At 42.6% G+C, this 25,821-nt stretch overlaps 1 protein-coding gene across 7 annotated transcripts in view; it reads left to right on the forward strand.

Moving 5' to 3' along the window:
- The window catches only part of ZNF536 (zinc finger protein 536), a 773,116-nt gene that overhangs the window by 205,582 nt on the left and 541,713 nt on the right, over positions 1-25,821 (forward strand). For 6 of the 7 annotated variants that reach the window (XM_067471133.1, XM_060788167.2, XM_067471136.1 and 3 more), the window contains 2 exons: positions 12,673-12,812; positions 21,491-21,629. The gene's annotated coding sequence lies outside the window, so the exon portion shown is untranslated. The remainder of the gene's footprint in view (positions 1-12,672; positions 12,813-21,490; positions 21,630-25,821) is intronic. The other variant, XM_060788164.2, reaches the window with a different exon arrangement.

The following is a 25,821-nucleotide window of genomic DNA, read 5'->3' on the forward strand; positions in this document are numbered from 1 at the left end:
ATGCATGCACGCCCAAGAATACAACTGTGTCTTTCTGTATAGGGGTCATATTTTTTATTCCAAATTATTATTTTTTAAAATCTTTTAATACAATTTGTCTTGCATTAGCAGCATAATGCAGTACGTAAAAAAAAAATATTAAAATGTAAATTCTGTTGTATTCAGAAAATCTCACTGCTATGCATGGCTAGAATTCTACTCTCTACTGATGGCATAGTTATGTTGATAAAAGTTGGCAATGATCAATTCTGCTGTCCTGCTTTCCCAGCTGTTTTTAAAATGCCCCAGTTTCTCTCTCTTCCTTCTCAGTTTCTGCTTTGTCCTTGGCTTGCTAATGCTGGTGCAAATGGAGCTGAAAATGCAAAAATTTGACCTCAGTTAACAAGGGGAGGAGAGGAAGGAACCTTGCCCTTTCCAGTTGCCTCCAGCAAAAGCAACAGCTGCAGCCTCTCCTAGTTTGTGTGCTTGTCTTTGTTAATGGTTTTATGATGATCTTCACCATACTCTAATGCAGTGGTTCTCAACCTGTGGGTCCCCAGGTGTTTTGGCCTACAACTCCCAGAAATCCCAACCAGTTTACCAGCTGTTAGGATTTCTGGGAGCTGAAGGCCACAACATCTGGGTACACACAGGTTGAGAAACACTGCTCTAATGGCTCTTTGCCACGTGCGTCTTGTTTACATTTGTGAAATGTTGGAGGCGGGGGGCTCTCATCATAAAAATTTCTTGTGGTGGGTCTCTTAACAAAATATTCATCAGGAGGGAAAGTAATCCTGGAAAGCAAATAAATTCTTGTTTAAATGGGTGTTCATTTGCCCCATGATGTCTTCTGTGCTGGAAGGAAAGAAAAATGGTTTTGTAGATTAAATTAAGCCCTCAAAGTGTTTGTGTAAGTTACAATTTACTTCTGAGAGCCTGAAAAACTAGGGCAAAGTAATGGTTTACATGCCCAAAGTGAGACCTCACGCCTTTGACAAATGTGGACCAAGGCTTTATGCTACCATAGTGGATTATAGAGTTTTGGACAAGCTTCACAATCATAACTGTTTCATTAGGATTAACCTAAATTTGTGTGTGTGTGTATGGTTTAAAAGCAACCTTAGATCAAACACTAGCATATAGGAAATACTGCTTGAACACCAAGCACTAAGTAGCTGCACGCAATAACATCCTGCGGAAACTTACTGGCAGCACATGGGGTGCAGACCCAAAATTAGTAAGAACATCAGCCCTGGCCTTATCTGACTCAACTGCTGAGTATGCCTGCCCTGTTTGGCATACATCTGCCCATGCAAAGCAGGTGAACATAGCATTGAAAGAAACATGCAGAATAATCACAGGATGTCTTAAACCTACACCTCTTCATAAACTTAATGGTAGTGCATAGAGTACATACCCAAAATTAGCAAGATACATCAGCCCTGGCCTTGTCTGACTCAACTGTTGGGTATGCTTGCCCTGTTTGGCATAGGTCTGCCCAGGCAAAGAAGGTGAACCTAGCATTGAATGAAACATGCAGAATAATCACAGGATGTCTTAAACCTACACCTGTTGATAAACTCTACAAGATAGCTGGCATTGCCTCCTTTGATGTGTGATGAGAAGTTGCTGCTAGATGTGAGAGAAATAAGGTTGAACACTGTGAAAGCAACCCACCACATGGCTACCAGCCTCCTCCCAGTAGACTCAAATCAAGGGAAAGCTTTTTGAGAGCGAACACTCCTCTTGGCGTCCGCCCAGCAACAGCAAGGGTATCCCTCTGGGCAGCTAGACCAGGAAATCCCAACTGGATGGCCCCCACGAGAGAGGGTCTTCCTTCAGGGACAAATCAAGAATGGGCAACTTGGAAGTCCTTGAACAGACTCAGAAGTGGAGTAGGCAGATCAAAAGACAACCTGGCAAAATGGCATGACCAAAAAGAATCCCACACCTTGTGAAACTGTGGAGCAGAACAGGCAACTCCGCATCTGTATGCTTGTCCACTATGGTCTGCCTCATGTACAGAGGAAGAATTGTATTGTCGAAGGCTTTCATGGCTGGAATCACTGGGTTGTTGTAGGTTTTTCAGGCTGTATGGCCATGTTCTAGAGGCATTCTCTCCTGACGTTTCGCCTGCATCTATGGCAAACATCCTCAGATATGTAAAATTGGGTTTATATATCTGTGGAATGATGTCCAGGGTGGGACATTCAACCAGATGTTGGTGCCTTGATAGGTCTTCCATAAAGCAGAGGCCAGATGAGTTTATAGAAGTCATCTTCTACAGGGGTCAGTGTAAAGTTCTTGCAAAGTTAGCTTCTTTCTGGGTTCTTGAAGGTTTTTCAGGCTATATGGTCATGTTCTAGAAGCATTCTCTTCTGAAATTTTACCTGCATCTATGGCAAGCATCCTCAGAGGTTGTGAGGTCTGTTGGAAACTGGGAAAATTGGGTTTATATATTTGTGGAAGGTCCAGGGTGGGAGAAAAAACTCTTGTCTGTTGCAAGGTGTGAATGTTTCAACTCGTCACCTTGATTAGCATTTGATGGCCTGGCAGTTGTTTGGTGTGGCTTGTTAGTGCCTGGGGGGATCTTCTGTTGAGAGGTGATTAGCTGTCCCTGATTGAGGAAGAATTGTTGGAAGGTACAGACAATGCGGTCGCTGTTGTCTGTTTTGGGTGAAAGGATATTTAGCTGCCTGCACTCCTTTTTTTATCAGTTTTATACTAATTGATGCAATGCTTTTGATACACAATAAATATATAGTAAGTTAGTTATGGTATTTTTGTAGAGTTTAGTTAATGAAATAATCAAATACAATGCACTGAGTCCGTCCACCCCCAAAGTAATTTGTTATGCATCCAATAGTACTCATTTTTCCACATTTATTCATGTGTCTCATCAAGAGAATCATGATCTATTAGAACATAAAATTCTGTCCAAATAAGAAAATAATACACTGTGGCTGTATTAGAAAGTAGCCAGGAATGGATTCTTGCATCATTTATTGCAGGAAGTACAGCATTGAGATGAGATCAAAACAGCTCCGTTGAAAATAGCCACGACGAATCTGTGACAATGTTGATTCTGGAGGTTGCAAGGTATAGAAATAGTACACTTGTGTTTTAGGGAATTCCCTGTTCGTTGTCAAGTTTCACACGCCAGTTCTTCAAAGGCTTGTGGTCTGCTATGACTTTCATCCTTATCTTGTAATTTGGTTGTAACATTTGTTGCTATGGGACAGAACAGCTCAATTGATGAACACAATTCCGGCTTCCCTCCCTTTTAAGCTACCATTGATTAATTGTAGCACAACTTTTGCTTAGAGTTGCAATGATTAGTTCAGTGTTTCTCAACCTGGAGGAGTTGTGAGGGGGTGTCAGAGGGGTCATCAAAGACCATCAGAAAATACAGTATTTTCTGTTGGTCATAGGGGTTCCATAGCCAAGTTTGGTTCAATTCCATCGTTGGTGGAGTTCTGAATGCTCTTTGATTGTAGGTGAACTATAAATCCCAGCAACTACAACTCCCAAATATCAAAGTCTATTTTCTCCAACTCCTCCAGTGTTCACATTTGGGGATATTGAGTATTCGTGGCAAGTCTGGTCCAGATCCATCATTGTTTGAATCCACAGTGCTCTCTGGATGTAGGTGAACTACAACTCCAAAACTCAAGATCAATGCCCACCAAACCCTTCCAGTATTTTCTGTTGTTCATGGGAGTTCTGTGTGCCAAGTTTGGTTCAATTCCATCATTGGCGGAGTTCAGAATGCTCTTTGTCTGTAGGTGAACTATAAATCCCAGCAACTACAACTCCCAAATATCAAAGTCTATTTTCCCCAAACTCCTCCAGTGTTCATATTTAGGCATATTGAGTGTTTGTGGCAAGTTTGGTCCAGATCCATCATTGTTTGAGTCCACGGTGCTCTCTAGATGGAGGTGAACTACAACTCCAAAACTCAAAGTTCAGTTCCCACCAAACCCTTCCATTATTGGGTTGTTGTAGGTTTCTTTGGGCTATTATTTTCATTATTTTCTTCCATTGTTTTCTGATGGTCATGGGATTTCTGTGTGCCAAGATTGGTTCGGTTCCATCACTGGTGGAATTCAGAATGCTCTTTGATTGTAGGTGAACAATAAATCCCAGCAACTCCAACTCCCAAATATCAAAGTCTGGTTTCCCCAAACTTCTCCAGTGTTCACATTTGGGCATATTGAGTATTTGTGGCAAGTCTGGTCCAGATCCATCATTGTTTGAATCTATAGTGCTCTCTGGATGTAGATGAACTACAACTCCAAAACTCAAGGTTAATGCCCACTAAACCCTTCCATTATTGGGTTGGTGTAGGTTTCTTCGGGCTATTATTTTCATTATTTTCTTCCATTATTTTCTGTTGGTCATGGGGTTTCTGTGTGCCAGGTTTTGTTCAGTTCCATCACTGGTGGAGTTCAGAATGCTCTTTGATTGTAGGTGAACTATAAACCCCAGCAACTACAACTCCCAAATATCAAAGTCTATTTTCCCCAAACTCCTTCAGTGTTCACAATTGGGCATATTGAGTAAATGTGGCAAGTTTGGTCCAGATCCATCATTGTTTGAGTCCACGGTGCTCTCTGGATGTAGATGAACTACAACTCCAAAACTCAAGGTCAATGCCCAGCAAAACCCTTCCAGTATTTTCTGGGGTCATGACATAAGGAAGGTTGAGAATCACTGGATTAGTTGATCAAGATTTCATAGGAAATTGCACCCCAACACTATGTTCTTCATTTTTCATGTATGGTTTTCTCAACATACGCCTTCAATTTTGAACTTGGAATCAAATGCACATGTGCCCAGACGTTGCATGGAAAAGATCAGTGACAAAAATCGCATGACATTTTCGTACCATAATCATTCCCTGAATCAGTCTTAGGAGTCTTTGGGAGTTCTGGAAAAACCTACAGTCAAGCTGTTTATGTTTATACCTTCAGTACTTACGGCTTAATTCTGTCTCTCTTTTTTTATGTACAGACAAATTGTTTCCAAAAGAGGGAACTTTCTGTATGTTTTTACATTGCTCGTCTTCATACTTGTAGTTGGAGCAGACTCTTGAAACACAAACCTTTTGAAAATAAGAAGATTACGCTGAGAACTTTAAAAAAATAATTGAAAGCTTTGTCACAAAGAGTGAAAACTGTCAGTTCCCCTCCTTGAACGTGCCTTGTTTTTAAGGAATATGCCGTCGCACCTGGGGGCTATAACTCTTAGTGAAAGAGACATAGACGTGACATCTTTCCCCCAGGGGATTGCTTCTTGCCTTCCTTTAAAGAACTGGAACTCCCAAAACACTGTAGATAACTCAAAATAGGTTTTATTGTCCACAAAGAGTTATCCCTTTAAGGCAATAAGCTGGAAGGGGTAAAGGAAATATACATTACAGTCTCTGGTTGTCTTGGGTCCAAGGAGATTTTGCAGCTGAGAAGCTTTTCAAGGTTCCCTCTTTCTCAATGGCTGCAAATGCCTGAACATTCACAGCCCCAATCCAAATGGCCTATATTTGAAGACACGAAGCCTTCCTCTGACACCACAGGACTGGTTTGAAGGCACTTGGGTCTCCTCAACATTGTCCAGGGTGATCTGGGCATGAAGTATGAGTCCCAAGGGTAAAAACCTTAGAATTGGTGACGAGAGGTAACTTAATTAAGGGCTTTAGAGCCAAGTCTCTTTCTCACGTCTATCTGATAGAAAGTTTGATGGTAGAATGAAAAAGGAAAAGCTCTGCCCTCCTCCAGGAAGAGGTGGAGCCAAGCAATTGAGCTGAGGAAGCAATATAACTGGTGCAAACAATATTGATTGACAGCTATAAATAACCAATCAATCCAACTATACATTTACAAACTAGGCAAGCTTGGGCATGTTATACAGTTTAAGCCTTTGCACTTTAAAGTTCTACACACAGGTGGCACCACTTGCGCCGTCACAAGGACGCTGATAAAAAAGGATGTCATCAATGTGTTGAGATATCCCATTGGAAAAAAAAACTTAACTCCCATAATTTTTTTTGCATTTGCATATGAGTAAAAATATTATTTTTAAATTTGTTTTCAATTAAATTTGGAATTTTGATAATATATTCAAAAAGCCCCTGGTTGCGCCGTTCGTTAAAGCACTGAGCTGCTGAGCTTGTTGACCAAAAGGTTGCAGATTCAAATCCGGGGAACGGCATGAGCTTCTGCTGTCAGCCACAGCTTCTGCCAACTTAGCAGTTTGAAAGCATGCAAATGTGAGCAGATCAATAGGTACCGCTTCGGCGGGAAGGTAAATGGCGTTCCATGCAGTCATGCCAGCCACATGACCTTGGAGATGTCTATGGACAACGCCAGCTCTTCAGCTTAGAAATGGAGATGAGCACCACACCCTAGAGTTGGACGTGACTGGACTTAATGTCAGGGGAAAACCTTTACCTACCTTTACCTATTCAAAAGTAGTCATTTATCAAGCAAACAAATTCCGGGGCACCTCACAGCCAAACCTCCATATAGAGACCATAAGCCTTATGAGCAATGACAAAGGACAAAACTACACATATAATATATTAGCCATCCCCTGCCACACATTGCTGTGGCCCAGTCTGTATATGTGTGCTTTGTGTGTGTGTATACATGTGGTTTTGTGCATCAATTGTAATGTGTGTTTTTTTTGTTTTTTAAGTCTCTTCTGCTGTGCTTCTCAGTGTTTTTATGAGTGATGGTCACTCAATGGCCTGATATATTGTGTCCAAATTTCGTGTCAAATCGCCCAGTTCATGAAGGCAGTTGCCTGTCCCTTGTGGACAAGATTAAGAAAGCCACCAGCTGATTCAAAGCCTTGAAGTATTTGTTTGACCTGTTGAAGATCTGAGAAGTATTTGATTGTTTTGTTGAAGACCTACGCAATAATAAAGGACTTTGTTAAACTTTTCAAACTTTTAAAGACTCCGTATAGGAAAACCCTTAGGGCCTCTCTCGAGGCACCCCGGCTTCCCGCTGGACACAAAGAGCACGTCCTGTTCAGAAGCCAATTGCTATAGGCCCAGCGCATGACAGCACATTCACATTAATTTCTTAATGTAGATTCACTAAAAAGGAGACTTTCATTTGGTTAAGCACAGAAAAGAAAACAATGTGGAAGTATGGTACTGCGCTCATTTTAAAAGCTAGGTGAATAATAGCTACTTTGCCAACCTGAGTACACATGAGAGCCAGTTGCATTTTGAATAGCTTGAATAGCAGCAGATGCATGGAATTTCCATCCATTTCTTTTTGGTCCACGTGTGCTTTACATCACTTGGCAAACTCTTGATCTCCTGCCTTTCCAAAACTCTGTGTTCATCTTTCTCCCCCAGCTGAAGTTCCTGTGTTGTGGTTCATAAAAAGGTGGTTTGCCAGTAATTCAAACAGTCCTCTAGATGCTAGCTTGCTACTGAAACTAACCTGTGCCCTCCGACAATGTTCCCAAACCAGACGACCAGCCAATCAGAGCTTAATCCATTAATAAAGACAGGCAGTTAGAGTGGAAGCAGAGCTAACCTTCTCCAGAGCATGGGTGCCCCAGATGTTTCTGATAACTGAGCGCGCTGCGTTGCAAGAACACATGTGTGCAATATATAAAATTACAACAATGGGGACCTAAATGGAAAAAGCAGTGCGCTCCAACCCACCCACGAGAAGACAACGTTTAGAAAAAGAAAACACGAGCAATTGAACAGGGTGGTTTCAGCTATTTAAAAACAAATGTTAATTGAAATATGACCCAAATTAACAAGTGATATAATGTCTCATTCCATTCGAGGGCCTGAAGGCGTGGAATTTGGGTCTTTCGGGGCCACCAACAGTTGTTTCCACTTCACCCAATCCCGGCAATTCCAACAGACGTAAATCTCAGCAGTACAGTACAGATGTTAGCCTTTCTCATTGTCATCTAGACTTTTTTTCTAGACTTCTCCAGGCTAATTGCTTCATTTGGGTTGTGTTTAGACACCAACAAGTGACCAGCAAGTGCTCTTTCCACTCCCATAGCTACTGGATAAGATTACGGGAACTTAAGGACTCCAGTTTTCATTTTCTGACCCTAATGGGAGCTGAGAGTGTCAATTCTCCAGAAAATAGGCTTCAGAAAATAGGCAAGAACAGTGTGCAGATTGCCAGCTGAGCTTCTCCAGCGCTTTATTCCATGATGTTTACAAGGCTTGATCTATTGCTATTATTTGCAATGACTCTCAGGAGGAGAATGCCTTTGCATTAGCTGGCTTCCTCCTTTCCTCCCAGCAGTCACAGTACCAGCACTGAGGCCCTTTCTACACTGCTATAAAAATCCAGATTATCTGCTTTGAACTGGATTATATGGCAGTGTAGACTCATATTGATAATCTGGATTATATGGCAGCTGTTGCACTCCAGGACAGGAAAAGCCCTCATACTGTAAATTACTTAGTACTTACTTACTTACTTTAAATACCACACCGTTGATTGCAAAACAATCTAGCTGTCCCCTGCCACGCATTGCTGTGACCCACATGAGGGACCTGTGTGGGAGCTTTGGCCCTATTCTATCGTTGTTGGGGTTCAGAATGCTCTGTGATTGTAGGTGAACTATAAATCCCAGCAACTACAACTCCCAAATGTCAATATTCTATTTTCCCCAAACTCCACCAGTGTTCACATTTGGGCATATTGAGTATTCGTGTATAGTTTTGTCCAGATCCATCATTGTTTGAGTCCACAGTGATCTCTGGATGTAGGTGAACTACAACTCCAAAACCAAATGACACTGCCCACCAAACCCTTACAGTATTTTCTGGTCATGAGAGAACTGTGTGCCAAGTTTGATTCAATTCCATCATTGGTGGGGTTCAGAATGCTCTTTGATTGTAGGTGAACTATAAATCCCAGCAACTACAACTCCCAAATGACAAAATCATTTTTTTTGAATGAAGGACATACATTGGGTTGTTAGGTGTCTTGTGTCCAAATTTGGTGTCAATTCGTCCAGTGGTTTTTGAGTTCTGTTAATCCCACAAACGAACATTACATTTTTTATTTATATAGATGAATATGGAAATTTAGATACCACTTATGTGGGGAGGCTAATTTACGAGGCCATAAAAATCTCCAGCAAGCATGCAAAGAATGAGGAAGTACTTCATTAGTGTCACAAATGGACGGTGAAGTGGCGAGAATACCCTCAAGAAAAAGCTGGAATGTTAAATAGCCTCTGTGTGTCTCTCTATATATGAGAGGTATTTTTAAAGTAAGGTCTATTTTGTTGTAGACACTAGTAGTTTGCGCGCATACCGCAACGAGTGTGTGCGTCGTGTACCAGCATGCCTCAGGAACAACCGTGCTCAGTTTCCGCTCTGTAGCTCACCTGTACGGTTCTGTTCTGGGCTTTAAAAATGTTTAAGACTATCAACTCACCCTCCGCATGTGAGGTTCGCTCAGTGATACGGTTTTTGTCAGCAAGGAACCTGCCTGCTGCAGAAATCCATCGACAGATTTGTGAAGTGTACGGTGAGACTGTTATGAGTGAAAGCAAAGTGCGTAAGTGGGTACGACAATTCAAAGATTTTTATTATTGTTATTGTGAAGCGTCTGTTCTCACGAATCCTTGCTTCAACTGAAGCCACCAAATCATCTGTAATCAAAGAAGGGCGACCGGAGCGGTCCTCATCATGGACGTTGTCACGGCCCTCTTTGAATTGTCGTACCCACTTACGCACTTTGCTTTCACTCATAACAGTCTCACCGTACACTTCACAAATTTGTCGATGAATTTCTGCAGCAGGCAGGTTCCTTGCTGACAAAAACCGTATCACTGAGCGAACCTTACATGCGGAGGGTGAGTTGATAGTCTTAAACATTTTTAAAGCACAGAACAGAACCGTACAGGTGAGCTACAGAGCGGAAACTGAGCACAGTGGTTCCTGAGGCATGCCGGTACACGATGCATGCACTCGTTGCGGTATGCGCACGAACTACTAGTGTCTACAACAAAACGGACCTTACTTAAAAAATACCCCTCGTAGCTATTGAGGCATCAAATTGCTGCCGATTGGAAGGTGCAAATATTCAAAATAAATAAATAAAATAAATAAACTGCATTGGGGCTAACTGGGGGGGGGGGAGTAGGATAACAACAAAATCAACTACTCAATAACTGCAACAACAAACATAATAGTTTTCATCTGACATCTAATGGGAAAGTCACTTCTCAGCTGACTAAGAGAGTGTCCTTTGCTATTTGCAAAATAGCATTTTGTGACGAAATGTGTGCCTAGCTTGCATCTTGTAGTGACTTGAAATGCACTGATATGAAGCCAGAGGGTGATTTAAGGCTTTCCAAAGCCTTCTTCCCCTCTGCCTCTTAGAACTCCCCAGCCATACTTTAAATTCCTTAAATGGGAGATGTAATCTCAACTCCCAAAGGAGCAGGATCTGAATCTGGTGTGCCATAACAGAGCACCCCTGTTCATCTGTACGAGGCTACCTGCATGTAATGCTAAAGATCAGAGGCAAGTCCTTATTGAGTGAGGATAGAAACAATCGGCTTATATGGAGTATTTTTACTTCATAGGAATGTGGTTCTGCTTGCTGAAAATCTATCCTTTGCATGGAGTCAGGCATAATCCTATGCCTACTTTGCCCTTGCAGTAAAAATATGCTTAATGGCAATTTCAGAAGGGGAAAAAGAATCTATTTAAAGCTGGTTGAGCAGAATATCTACTTATAGATGGAAACTATAAGTGAATAATGTTAATGGAGCTCTGTTTTTGTAAAATGCATGGGACAACTAATAGAATCTAGCTACTTTCAAAGTGGATGATTGAATTACATTTAAGAGACTACCTAATTTATGACCTTTAGAATAGTTTTTAGAGCTGTCTGCCTTATGCGGGTTTTAAAACCCATGGTCCCTTCATCACGATGGGGGCAGGTCGTCTCTTGCAGCCTGCTTAAAAACAAGTCATGTTGTTAAAGCAATGCCAGCTTTTTTGCACGCTAAAATCGACATTATTCAACGGGGATCTCATCCTTCCTCACCCCCAGCCTCCCAGAAGGAAGTGGTAGTAGAACAACTCTTTTCTACTATAGGAAAGCATGGGATGTTTGGAGATTCTTAGATTTATTTTTTAAGTTTGCAAAAGTTTACATCACATTCTGTCCCTTTTTGTGTTTAGTAGGCTTGTTTGAATAAAAAAAAGTTCAAAACTCGTTTCAGATGTGGTTCGATTCTAAAGTCAATTCTGATTTTCACAGAAAGAAATGTTCAAAACTTTTCGAAACTTCTGAGACTTCCGAATCTTTCCTTAATGGTTTGAAAGTGTTATTTCCTGTTTCATTAGGTGGTTTTTACTTTGAAAGTAGTTGTTTTGCTCCAGAAGCAGGGAGGGGGGAGCAAAGGGAGGAAATTCATCCACTCTGATTTAAAATGGCTTCTCTGGCTTGAGACAGAAGCAGAGGGGGGAAAGGAAAGAGAAGGAATTAATCCACTCTGGTTTAAAATTGCTTCTCTGGCTTGAGACAGAAGCAGTGGGGGAGGGGAGAGAGGAAATTAATCAATTCTGGTTTAAAACGATGTCTCTGGCTTGAGACAGAAGCAGGGGGGAAGGGAGAGAGGAAAGAGAGGAAATTCATCCACTCTGGTTTAAAACAGCTTCCCAGGCTTGAGACAGAAGCGGGGGAAGAGGAAAGCAAGGAAACTCATCCACTCTGGTTTAAAACAGTTTCTCTGGCTTGAAACAGAAGTGAAGGGGGGGGGAGGAAAGGGAGGAAATTCATCCACTCTGGTTCAAAATGGCATCCCAGGCTTGAGACAGAAGCGGGGAAAAGGAAAGGGAGGAGATTCATTCACTCTGGTTTAAAACAGCTTCTCTGGCTTGAGCCAAGGCCAGGGACCAAAAGCTGAATAATTTCCAACTCACTTATTGCTTCGTAACAGAAATGGCGGAAAAAGCTTGGGAAGGGCAAAGGAACTTCCGGTTTCCTTAAAAACTTTGAAATTGCTTCAAAAGGCATTTTTTTCTGAATTTATTCCGAATTACGAATGCTCTTGGTCATAGGGGTTCTGTGTGGGAAGTTTGCCCCAATTCTATCATTGGTGGGGTTCAGAATGCTCTTTGATTATAGGTGAACTATAAATCCCAGTAACTACAAATCCCAAATGTCAAGGTCTATTTTCCCCAAACTCTATCTGTGTTCATATTTGGGCATATGGAATATTTGTGACAAGTTTGGTCCAGATCCATCATTGTTTGAGTCCACAGTGTTCTCTGGATGTAGGTGAACTACAACTCCCAAACTCAAGGTCAATGCCCACCAAACCGTTCTAGTGTTTTGTGTTGGTCATGGGAGTCCTGTATGCTACGTTTGGTTCAATGCCATAATTGACGAAGTTCAGAATGCTCTTTGATTGTAGGTGAACTATAAATCCCAGCAACTACAACTCCCAAATGAGTGAGGGACATACATTGAGTAGTTAGGTGTCTTGTGTGCAAATTTGGTGTCAATTGGCCCACTGGTTTTTGAGTTCTCTTAATCCCACAAACTGGCATTACATTTTTATTTATATAGATTGTAGATGGGGCCCGAGAAGCACAAGATTCCACCTCTACTCATCTTCTCCATCCTGTTGAGTTCATTGAGTGCCAATTACTCCATTTCATTCTCATTTCAGTTTATGCCAATTGAAGTAAGCTGAGGACAAAAGGGAAAAACAGGAGGAGAGAGAAATGTGGACACTTTAAGAGCAGCTGAAGAAGCGGATTGACCAAAGAGGAATCCAGGCTCTCCCTGCCGGACCGGGACAGTTGGGAGGTATGTATATCAGGGGTCCGCCTTATAGATGGCCCTGAGAAAATTCATTCCAAACCATGCCCGCAAAAGGAGCTGTCACTGTTTTATTGGCCCTGGGAGGATGTATTCCGTCTAAATCAGAAACTGAAGTAATCAGGGCTCGAAACGAATCTTTTGAAATATAGTAGCTGCCTATCCAATGCAGCATCTACCAAATGAAATGTGAGACCTGCTGCTAATCTTAGAAGTTCTGTGCGTAAGTATAAGAAGTTCCAATTTCAGCCTTTAATGTCATTTTAAGGCTATTTTTTAAAATGTAATTATAGCTCCAATTGCATTTGACATCTGAAGCTGACAATAGTGACATAGAAAGGGACATGGCAAAAATAGCTCTACTCAAGCTCTATTAGCCATTGGAGAAAGGGAAGCGTCTGACCAACAGATTCATGCAAATTATTTGCCGTTGAGGAAGGAAGCCATTGATTTTGCTGCTGTATACAGACTGCAATTTTTCCCCTATTTCCAGCTTTTAATTGTTTATCAGGTACCATTTCAAAAGTATGTGTCCCATTGCTCTGACCTTCATTGGTAATAATGCATTGGTAATAATCCAAGGCATGAGTATGGATTCACACAATCCAAGAATCCAAACCATGAAACAAGAAATACTTAGACAAGAATCTTGTCCATGAAACAAGGACAAGAACTACACTTGATTCCAAACGATGCTTCATCTGACTATATTTCCCATACTTGAAACTTTTATCCCCTCGTTAAACTATTCCAAGCACGCAAAAATTGGTTTCACTTTACTTGAGATTCCCTTATCTTTTTCTGTCGGATCCTGGCGGACTGCCGAAGCCACTGTTCGGTATGCCTGTTTTGCCTAATTTCCTCTCGCCTGTCTATTTGCTCATTAAGTTTTGCAGCTGGGCCAGGTGCCCAGCTGTTTTCAAGCCCCAAATCCTGGGAACTCTCTGGTAGCAATTCAGGGAGTACGCCATCATCCCCACACCCTTCAGGGACATTCTCATGGGAAACTACACTTTGCACAGGGGTCTCCTGGTCCTTCTCTTCATCAGTATCATTGACCAAACCATTTCCATCTTGAAATTCATTGGCATCACTTCCCACATCCAAAGCACCCTTATCCTGAAACACAATCACGGGCTGAACTCCAACCTTTAGTAGGTTTAAGACAGTAGTTCTCAACCTTTTTTGACCAAGGACCACTTGACAGGGACCACCTTGACCAAGGACTACTTGACCAGCAACCAAAGCGGTGGTCAGGGGAGCCTTCGCACAATTAAAACTTGTGCGCGAGCTGTGTCCGTACCTTGGGAAGTCTGACTTGGCCACGGTGGTCCACGCTTTGGTTACATCCCGTTTAGATTACTGCAATGCTCTCTACGTGGGCTTGCCTCTGAAGACTGCCCGGTAGCTGCAGTTAGTCCAACGCTCGGCAGCCAGACTACTAATGGGTGCTGGGTACAGGGAGCACACCACTCCGCTGTTACACCAGCTCCACTGGCTGCCAATTAGCTTCCGAGCATAATTCAAAGTGCTGGTGCTAGCCTATAAATCCCTAAACGACTCCGCCCCTGTTTACCTCTCCGAATGTATTCTCCCCTATGAACCATCAAGATTATTGAGATCATCTGGAGAGGCCCTGCTCTCGGTCCCACCGGCCTCGCAAGCGCACCTGGTGGGGACGAGGGACAGGGCCTCCTCGGTGGTGGCCCCTCGACTCTGGAACTCTCTCCCACTGGAGATCAGAACCGCCCCTTCTATCCTGACATTCAGGAAGCAGGTGAAGACGTGGTTATGGAGACAGGCATTTGATGAGTGAGACAATACCCTGAGAGATGGATGGAGGATGATGAACATCAAATTTAGTGGGACGACTGACCATTGTATTTATTGAATGTAATTGCTGTTTTGCTGTTTTAATGTTTTATTGCAATATGAAGTATGATGTTTTATTGACTGTATGTGATATTATGGTTGGAAACCGGTCTGAGTCCCTCAAGAGAGGTTAGAAGGTCGGTATATAAAACTTTTAAATAAATAAATAATAAATAAACTATCAGGGGACCACTATGATCAGGGACCACTCTTCCACATTAGTACCAAAAGGTTTACAAATCAGTTTTTGGCCAACTTTAGATTCGGTTTGGGTGCTGATTCAGGAAATTGCATTGGATAGACCACATCAGCTCGGGTTTCTGATACAGAACATATGCCAAGGTCAGTGACAGGGAAGGAGTGGGAGATGGGGCAAAAGGAGCAGTAATAAATAAAATAAAATAAATGGAGCAGACGGAAGCTCAATTTATCGCGGACCAGATTTTTGTCCTTATAGCCCATTAGTGGTCTGCAGTCCACAGGTTAAGAACCACTGGTTTAAGAAGTAATGCAAAGATACAGAATGGGGGACAATGAAGCCTGGCTCGAGAGCAGTACGTGTGAAAAAGATTTTGGAGTTCTCGTGGGCAACAAGTTAAACATGAGCCAGGAATGTGATGTGGCGGCAAAAAAGGCCAATGGGATTTTGGCCTGCATCAAGAGGAGCAGAGTGTCTAGATCTAGGGAAGTCATGCTCCCCATGCTCTATTCTGCCTTGGTTAGACCACACCTGGAATCACACTGTGTCCAATTCTGGGCACCACAATTGAAGGGATATGTTGACTCTAAGCTGGAATGTGTCCAGAGGAGGACAACTAAAATGATCAAGGGTCTGGAGAACAAGCCCTATGAGGAGCAGCTTAAAGAGCTGGGCATGTTTAACCTGAAGAAGAGAAGGCTGAGAAGAGACATGATAGCCATGTATAAATACGTGAGAGGAAGCCACAGGGAGGAGGGAGCAAGCTTGTTTTCTGCTTTCATGGAGACTAGGACACGAAACAATGGCTTCAAACTCCAAGAAAGGAGATTCCATCTGAACATGAGGAAGAGCTTCCTAACTGTGAGAGCTGTTGAGCAGTGGAACTCTCTGCCCTGGAGTGTGGTGGAGGCTCCTTCTTTGGAAGCTTTTAAACAGAGGCTGGATGGCCATCTGTCAGGGGTGATTTGAATGCAACATTCCTGCTTCTTGGCAGAATGGGGTTGGACTGGATGGCCCAGGAGGTCTCTTCCAACTCTAGGATTCTAATGCATGAAGAAGAATAGCAGGTATTCCTGAAATCCTCTCTACCTACTTAATAAAAACACTTTCCATGTTATAATATACAGGTATCTTTTAATTTACTGTTGATAAATATGAAATATCATAGTCATCTGGAGATTTATTTTTCACTTCTTGATTTTGTTGAAACTTTCCAGTGCATAATGTTCTGATTGGCTATATGAAATGAATGCTGTTCTGCTCCAATTGGGTTGGTACAGTAACTCTCCAACTCTATACAAAGAGCAAGCTGATTGACAGCTGGGGCACACAATTCACAATTTTTGCTGCGTTGGTCAGTTAGTCATCCAATTAGGATTACAAACAATAGCACATAAGGCTTAGAAGTAATGAACACAGCACAAAATCTGAATTGTATATTCATATATACATTTATTGCACACTCGCATACACATTTTGATCCGTTCTGTCAAATGTTGTTGTTGTTTTGTTCCTTGACTTGATGGCTCATATGATTAACTAGAATTGTGAATGGGATATTTCAATGCAACACACAGCATGGAAGTGCCAATCAGCGAATGTGACCTTAAAATCCATTACAAAAAAAAGTATTAAGTTAGTCAAAACTGTTTTGCAACTCATAAAATGTCCTGATTTGGGGGGTTGCGATAACGAACGTGGCCTAACTTCAGTTGGTCAAATGTTCCTATAATTCCCGAAGTTAATTTTTGGACATATTTGTGCTATAATAATGATGATGATGATGATGATGATGATGATGATGATAATCTTTATTTATACCCCACTACCATCTCCTGAGGGACTCGGTGCGGCTTACATGAGGCTGAGCCCACAATACATCAATGATAAACGCAATAACAACAATTAATACAGACAATAAAATAAAACTCCTAATAAAAAATAAACAATAAACAATAGTGGTAACACAACGACATTTAAAACCTATGACTGTGCCAAATGTAATAATTAAAATTTAAGAATAATGCTGAGCATGAACAGATGAAATATGGGTTGTTGTAGGTTTTTCCGGGCTATATGGCCATGGTCTAGAGGCATTCTCTCCTGACGTTTCGCCTGCATCTATGGCAAGCATCCTCAAGGTAGTGAGGATGAAATATGAACTAGGATAGAGTTTTCAGAGAGGGATGGGGCGTGCAGACATTCCTAGATCAATAGTAAAGTGCAATTCGAGGACATATTGCTGGGGATTTCCTTATTGGAACAACCACGTTTTCAGGCTCCTCCTAAAGACTGCCAGAGTTGGGGCATGCCTGATGTCCTTGGGGAGTGAGTTCCAGAGTCAAGGGGCCACCACCCAGAAGGCCCTGTCCCTCGTCCCCACCAATTGCTCCCAATGGAGGTGGGAGCGCGAGCAGGGCCCCTCCAGATGATTAAAGAGATTGTGTGGGTTCATACACAGAAATGTGGTCACGCAAGTAGGAGGGTCCCAAACCATTCAGGGCTTTGTAGGTAAGCACCTGCACCTTGAATTGGGACCGGAAAATGAACGGCAGCCAGTGGAGCTCCTTAAACAGGAGGGTTGACCGCTCCCTGTAAGGAGCACCAGTTAACAACCTGGCCGCCCCCCATTGAACCAATTGAAAGTTCCGGGCCATTTTCAAGGGCAGCCCCACATAGAGTGCATTACAGTAATCCAATCTGGAGGTGACTAAGGCATGGACCACCCTGGCCTGATGCAATCAAACACATACATAAAGATAGGGAGTAAAATATTGAATATGTGTTCAAGAAATTATACATGTTGATTTTGGTTACTTACTTGTCCAAACGTATCTCCCTTTACATTCCGCCTTGTAGTTTAAAATCCATCGGGGAGGTCCTGCTCTCGGTCCCACTGGCCTCGCAAATGCGTCTGGTGGGGACGAGGGACAGGGCCTTCTCGGTGGTGACCCCCCCCCCCGCTTGTGGAATTTGCTCCCCAGCGAGATTAGATCAGCATCCTCCCTCCTTTCCTTTAAGAAAAAAACTTTATTTATCGTGTCATCAGAAACCAGACATTTGTATTACATTTTTAACAAAACCAACCAACCAAACAAACAAACAAACAGACAAAACACAGAATTTGCAAGCTTGGTAGTTGATTAAATGTCCTTTGACCAGTATCTGGCCACTTGGAGTGCCTCTGGTGTTGCCGCAAGAAGGTCCTCCCTTGTGCATCATGTGGCAGGGCTCAGGGTGCATTGCAGCAGGTGGTCAGTGGTTTGCTCTTCTCCGTACTCGCATGTCGTGGATTCCACTTTGTAGCCCCATTTCCGAAGGTTGGCTCTGCATCTTGTGGTGCCAGAGCGCAGTCTATTCAGCGCCTTCCAAGTTGCCCAGTCTTCTGTGTGCCCAGAGGGGAGTCTCTCATCTGGTATCAGCCATTGATTGAGGTTCTGGGTTTGAGCCTGCCACTTTTGGACTCTCACTTGCTGGGCTGTTCCAGCGAGTGTCTCTGTAGATATTAGAAAACTATTTCTTGATTTAAGTCGTTGACGTGCTGGCTGATACCCAAACAAGGGATGAAGTGGAGATGTCTCTGCCTTGGTCCTTTCACTATTGGCTGCCACTTCCCAGCGGATGTCAGGTGGTGCAATACCGGCTAAACAGTGTAATTTCTCCAGGGGCGTAGGGCGCAGACACCCCGTGATGATGCGGCATGTTTCATTAAGAGGCACATCCACTGTTTTAGTGTGGTGAGATGTGTTCCACACTGGGCATGCATACTCAACAGCAGAATAGCACAGCGCAAGGGCAGATGTCTTCACTGTATCTGGTTGTGATCCCCAGGTTGTGCCAGTCAGCTTTCGTATGATATTGTTTCTAGCACCCACTTTTTGCTTGATGTTCAGGCAGTGCTTCTGGAGGTCAGAGCACGGTCCAGAGTGACTCCCAGGTATTTGGGTGTGCTGCAATGCTCCAGTGGGATTCCTTCCCAGGTCATCCTCAGAGCTCGGTTTTCTTGTCTGTTCTTAAGGTGAAAGAAAAAACTGAAATCGTGGTTTTGGAACCAGGCTTTTGGCTAGCAGGCACAACGGCACTTTGGACATTGAACTGGACCATATGATGATTGTTATGATAATGGAAACGGATATGATTGTATAATTAATGTTATTGTTTCAATCTATTATGTTTTTATAGTTTTTATTGTTGTTGTGTTATGATATTGCGGCATCAAATTGTTACCAGTGTTAGCCACTCTGGGACCCCCCCCCCCCCTTGGAAGTTTAGAAGGGCGGGGTAAAAATGTTGTAAATAAATAGAATAAATAAAATTGGTGCACAAGTGAACTCACATCAGCAACCATTTGTATATTCTTCTAATCTTTATCTTTCAGTTTTCTCTGTCTTTCACCTTGTCTCCACCTCCATCACTTTATACTTCCAACTCTTTGTACTTTATGTGTCTACTGCATGCCTATGTAAAAGTGGAGCAACACAGAAAACACAATGTAGTCACGTCCTTCATTAAGTGAGAATCACACATGTCTCTGCAAAGGATGAGAAGTTTATAAACTTGTGCACTGTTGAAATGGTTGATATAACCATTTTAATGCTATCATTTAACTGTATTTCAGCATTGCAAAGATTTGTCCATTTTTCTTAATCAGTTTTTGGCTCCTTCTGCACTGCCATATAATCTGGATTTTATATTTTCAGTGTAGAAGAAGGGGCCTTTGTCTGGATCTGCTTCCAGCCTTGTGGACTCTCTTGAGTCCAAGTCCTGAAAAGTCATAGGCAGATAAATGGATGGATTTTTGAGGACTGCAAAGGGTCAGAGATGGGACCCTATATTATGCAGACCTAATGGTGATATACTAAAATGGGTATCATTATGGACAGTTTCCCCATTCATTAAGTTGATTTATTTATGACATTTATATGCCGCCCTACTCACCCCGAGGGGGACTCAGAGCAGCTTACAAAATATATATACATACAATACATTGTATTATTACCATAGTACAATATCAGTATTAAATATTACTATATTGTACTGTACCATTATATTGTATTATTATTAGTAATATTACATGTAATATACATATATAATATTTATTTATTTAGAGCTTTTCTAACCTGGTCTTCTCGACCTCCGAAGAGGGACTCAGGCCGGATAACAGCAGAAAATTCATACACACATAGAATAAAACATAATAGCATCATAATACATTAATACAAAAATACATTAAAATACAGATAATACGATTACAAAAGCCAGGTCGTCAGAGTAAAATCACAAATTCATCACCATCCGCCTTTAGTGTGGTCAGCCGTTATCGACTCAGTCATCATTCTGCAAATGCTATATTCCAAAGCCAAGATTTTACCAGCTTTCTGAAAGTCAGGAGGGAAGGGGCAGATCTAATCTCCAACGGGAGAGAGTTCCAGAGCTGAGGGGCCCTGTCCCTCGTCCCCACCAGACATGATTGCGAAGGTGATGGGACCGAGAGCAGGGCCCCTCCAGAAGATCTTAACAACCTTGATGGTTCATAGGGGAGAATCCGTTCGGACATGTAAACTGGGCTGGAGTTGTTTAGGGATTTATAGGTCAGCACCAGCACTTTGAATTGTGCTCGGAAGATAATTGGCAGCCAGTGGAGCTGACGCAACAGAGGAGTAGTATGCTCCCTGTACCCCGCTCCTGTTAGTAATTTGGCTGCTGCACGTTGGACTAGTTGAAGCTTCCGGGCAGTCTTCAGAGGCAACCCCACATAGAGAGCATTGCAGTAGTCTATACGGGATGTAACCAGAGCATGGACTACCGTGGCCAATATCATATTATTATTATCAGTATTATCTTGCATTACATTATAATATTATAAATATTATAAATATTACGGTTCTGGCCCAGTTTACCTGTCCGAACGTATTCTCCCCTATGAACTATCAAGAGTGCTAAGATCTTCTGGAGAGGCCCTGCCCTCGGTCCCGCCACCTTCACATTTGTATCAGGTGGGAATGAAAGACAGGGCCTTTTCTGTGGTGGCCCCCCACAGAACTCCCTCCCGAATGGACTCTACCCCAAATGAAATTAGATCTGCCCCCTCCCTCCTAACCTTTAGGAAGCTATGAGGCTTTTGCAGAATGATGACTGAGACTGGTAATTGACCAAAGTTATTAACCACAATATACGGACTGAGTTGGACATGATTTTATCTTGGCAAATGGCTTTTATTTATTTTATCCTATAGGTATTGTTTAATTTTAATGTTGATGTATGATATTTTAGATTTTTACTGTTAGCATTGAATTTTTGTTGTCAGCCGGTCTGAGTCCCTCTATGGAGGTAGAGAAGATCGGGATATAAAAGTTTTAAATATATATATTTTTAAGAAATAAATAAATATATTATATTATATTACATTATATTCTATGGTTAACAAAGCACAGGAGGCAAGGTGGAACTGTCCCCTGGCCCCCTCTCTCTTCTATTTTCTCATGATGAGAAAATATGGAAAGCCCAATTAGAAAAAAAATCCATATTTACTCTTTTTTTTAATTTGCAAAAGTTGCTGCATCCTTCCTTTACACTTTCCTTAATTATTATCCAGTTTTTGCAGGCAGGAAAACGCAGGCAGAGCCATTCAACAAGCTGTGTGACGGTTTTGTCTGAACCAGAATTTCCATCGATGAGATCTTGCCTGATCATGTGCACAAACTGCTGAGACCCACAATCTCTATATGTTTCAGGTGAGAAAACATTATTTTAGCTTGTGCTCCGAGCGTATTGGCGTCTGGGTGTCCACGCTGATTCTCAATTTGGAGAAGCGTAAACAAAAAGAAAGATATTTTGCAAGAGACAGGGCTCTCTCTTCTGAAGCAAGGCGACATTAGAAAGATTGCCCAGAATTGCTCATTGCTTAGTTAAGTGTGAGTAGAACCAGGATTTTGGTGCAGCTGTTGCCTTTTAAAAGTTTGTAAATAACACAAGAGATGTGACCCGTTCTGGTCAAAACAGTGCACGTTCCTCTAACGACTTGAAAGGGGGAAGCAGGGGAGAAAGGAGGGATGAGGCAGGCCTTGTGATAGAGTTTCTGCTGGAAAAGAAGTGCAATGCAAACAAAGACTTAAACACATGGAGGGTGAGCAAAACCAGTGCTTGGAATCATTGTTTTTTGGACCCCAACACGCCCCAAGCAAGCGGGGTGAATGGTCATATGAGGTGGCCGATTCTGGGGCTGATGTCCACAACCTGTGATGTTCATGGGGTGACCAGCTGACTATATGTCAACAGGTGACTTTACAGTACATGCACATCACCTTTTGGCTTTTTGCAGTGGTTCCCAGCAAAGAAGAATCCAGATAATAAGGGTGTTCAGCTCTTAGGTGCTAGGCCTGAGCCCCATACTTCTCAGTTGACATTTCACATAGTATAGTCCTAAGTCAAAAAACCTTAGGAAGGTTAATAATATCGAGAATAGTTTTGACAGTGTGGTGAGTGAATTAGAACCAGACATCCTGAGGAGTGAGGTTGAATGGGCCTTAAAAAGCATTGCTAACAACAAGGCAGCAGGAGACGACGGGATCCCAGCTGAACTGTTTAAAATCTTAAAAGATGATGCTGTCAAGGTGATGCATGCCATATAACAGCAAATATGGAAAACACAAGAATGGCCATCAGACTGGGAAAAAATCAACTTATATCCCCATACCAAAAAAGAGAAATGCTAAATACTGGTCAAACTTTCATACAGTGGCCCTTATTTCTCATGCGAGGAAGGGAATGCTCAAGATCCTGCAAGGAAGGCTCCAGCAAGACATGAAGAGAGAGAGTGGCCAGATGTTCAAGCTGGGTTTAGAAAAGGCAGAGGAACCAGAGACCAGATTACCAATATCCGGATGCTGGATCATGGAGAAAGGCAGGGAGTTTCAGAAAAACATCTATTTCTGTTTCATTGACTATTCTAAAGCCTTTGACTGTGTGGATCATCATAAATTGTGGCAAGTTCTTGGTGGTATGGGCATACCAAATCACCTTGTCTCTCTCCTGAGGAATCTGTATCAGGACCAAGTAGCAACAGGAAGAACTGACCACGGAACAACAGACTGGTTTAAGATTGGGAAAGGTGTACGGCAGGTTTGTATCCTCTCCCCTAACCTATTCAACTTGTATGCAGAACACATCATGCGATGTGCAGGGCTTGACGAATGCAAAGCTGGGGTGAAAATAGCTGGAAGAAACATTAAAAACTTAGATATGCAGATGACACCACTTTGATGGCCGAAAGCGAGGAGGAGCTGAGGTCCCTTCTGATCAAGGTGAAAGAAGAAAGCGCAAAAGCTGGGCTGCAGCTAAACATTAAAAAAAAACCAAGATTATGGCAACAAGAATGATTGACAACTGGGAAATAGAGAAAACGTGGAGGCCATGACAGACCTTGTATTTCTAGGTGCAAATATGAGTGCAGACGCAGACTGAGGCCAGGAAATCAGGAGATGCTTCCTTCTTGGGAGGAGAGCAATGTCCAATCTCAATAAAAGAGTGAAGAGTAGAGACATCACACTGGCAACCAAGATCCATTGCCTAGTCAAAGCAATGGTTTTCCCTGTAGTCACCTATGGATGTGAGAGCTGGACCTTAGGGAAGGCTGAGCGAAGGAAGAGGGATGCTTTTGAACTGTGGTGTTGGAGGAAAGTGCTGAGAGTGCCTTGGACTGCGAGAAGATCCAACCAATCCATACTTCAGGAAAGAAAGCCCGACTGCTCATTGGAGGGAAGGATAGTAGAGGCCAAGATGAAGTCCTTTGGCCACATCATGAGAAGAAAGGAAAGCTTAGAGAAGACAATGATGCTGGGGAAAGGGGAAGGAAAAAGGAAGAGGGGCCAACCAAGGGCAAGATGGATGGATGGCATCCTTGAAGTGACTCTAAAAGAATTGGGAGTGGTGATGGCCGACAGGGAGCTCTGGTGTAGGCTAGTCCATGAGGTCACGAAGAGTCAGAAGTGACTGAATGAAGAAACAACAACAAAATGGAAGGAAAAAGGAAGAGGGGTTGACCAAGGGGAAGATGGATGGATGTCATTCTTGAAGTGACTGGCTTGACTTTGAAGGAGCTGGGAGTGGCCATGGCTGACAGGAAGCTCTGGTGTGGGCTGGTCCATGAGGTCACAAAGAGTTGGAAGTGACTAAACGAATAAACAACAAAATGGTAGTTTGGCCACATCATGAGAAGAAAGGAAAGCTTAGAGAAGACAATGATGCTGGAGAAAAAGGAAGAGGGACTAACCAAAGACAAGATGGATGGCATCCTTGAAGGGACTGGCTTGACCATGAAGGAGCAGGGGGTGGCCACGGCCGACAGGGAGCTGGGATGTGGGCTGGTCCAGGAGGTCACAAAGAGTTGGAAGTGTCTGAATGAATAAACAACAAAATGGTACTTTGGCCACATCATGAGAAGAAAGGAAAGCTTAGAGAAGACTAATGATGCTGGAGAAAAAGGAAGGAAAAAGGAAGAGAGACTGACCAAAGACTAGATGGATGGATGGCATCCTTGAAGTGACTGGCTTGACCTTGAAGGAGCTGGGGGTGGCCACGGCCGACAGGGAGCTCTGGCGTGGGCTAGTCCATGAGGTTACAAAGAGTTGGAAGTGACTGAATGAATGAACAGCAACAGTCCTAAGGTATTTGGTCAGCAAACCAAAATTCTACCTTCAAAGGCAGACCTGTAAATACGTCTACATAAATAAAATATTTGCACTGGGATGTTAGCCTGCGGGGCTGAGTAATGTTCCTAAAAGATAGTCCCGTGCGCTCATTTTGCTTAGGAGCCCGTTTGTTCCAACCTATGTATGTATTCCCTACCATGGCGAGAGTTGGGATTGGGCCATTGGATAATAAATTTCTCTGCCTGAAACTATTTAAGCATCGCATTTTCTCCTAACAACTCCCCGAAGAAAAGTTAAATGCGCTGTGTGGCTTCCCCTAGTCTTCAGGATCAGTGGGAAAACTCCTCAGGATTTCTGAATTAATATTCCCGCAGACTCAAATAAAGATGTTCAAAGAGAGCCAGCCTCCAAGACGCGGCTCCTCTTCCCTGCCACCCCCCCCCCCCCCATCTGCAATTTGCTGCCTATATTTAACCGTATATATATCCAGATTGTAAGGAAGCGTGGAGCCGCGTCAGCTGGATGGGGGCAAGCGCAGCTCGATCGCCGCAAAGAAAGTGACTATAATTACTTAAATGACACCTTTGGAAAAACATTAATCTTTCTGGAAATGTTTCTGCTTTCAACAGATTGCCTGAAAACATATATGTAACGGTCTGTGTTTTTGGTGCGGCCGTCTTAATTCTGTTTAACCCATATTAGAGTGGTGGGAAAGAAAAAGAGGGAAAGCCTCCAACTCTTAAAGCAGGGTTTCTCAATCTTCTTAATGCCGCGACCACTTAATACAGTTCCTCATGTGGTGGTGACCCCCAACCATAACATTATTTTTGGTGCTACTTCATAGCTGTGATTTTGATACGGTTATGAATCGTAATGTTAATATCTGATATGCAGGATATATTTTCATTCACTGGACCAAATTTGGCACAAAGACCCGATACAACCAAATTTGAATACTGGTAGGGTTCGTGGGGAGGGGTTGATTTTGTCCTTTGGGAGTTGTAGTTGCTGGGATTTATAGTTTACCTACAATCAAAGAGCATTCTGAACTCCGCCAATGATGGAATTGAACCAAACTTGGCTCGCTGAGCTCCCATGACGAATAGAAAATACTGGAAGAGTTTGGTGGATGTTGACCTTGAGCTTTGGAGTTGTAGTTCACCTACATCCAAACACTGTAGTTTCAAACAATGTTGGATCTGAACCAAATTTGGCACAAATACTCAATATGCCTAAATGTGAACACTGGTAGAGATTGGGGAAAATAGAACTTGAC

This window comes from Anolis sagrei, chromosome 8 (genome assembly GCF_037176765.1).
Source record: "Anolis sagrei isolate rAnoSag1 chromosome 8, rAnoSag1.mat, whole genome shotgun sequence".
NCBI lineage: Eukaryota > Metazoa > Chordata > Lepidosauria > Squamata > Dactyloidae > Anolis > Anolis sagrei.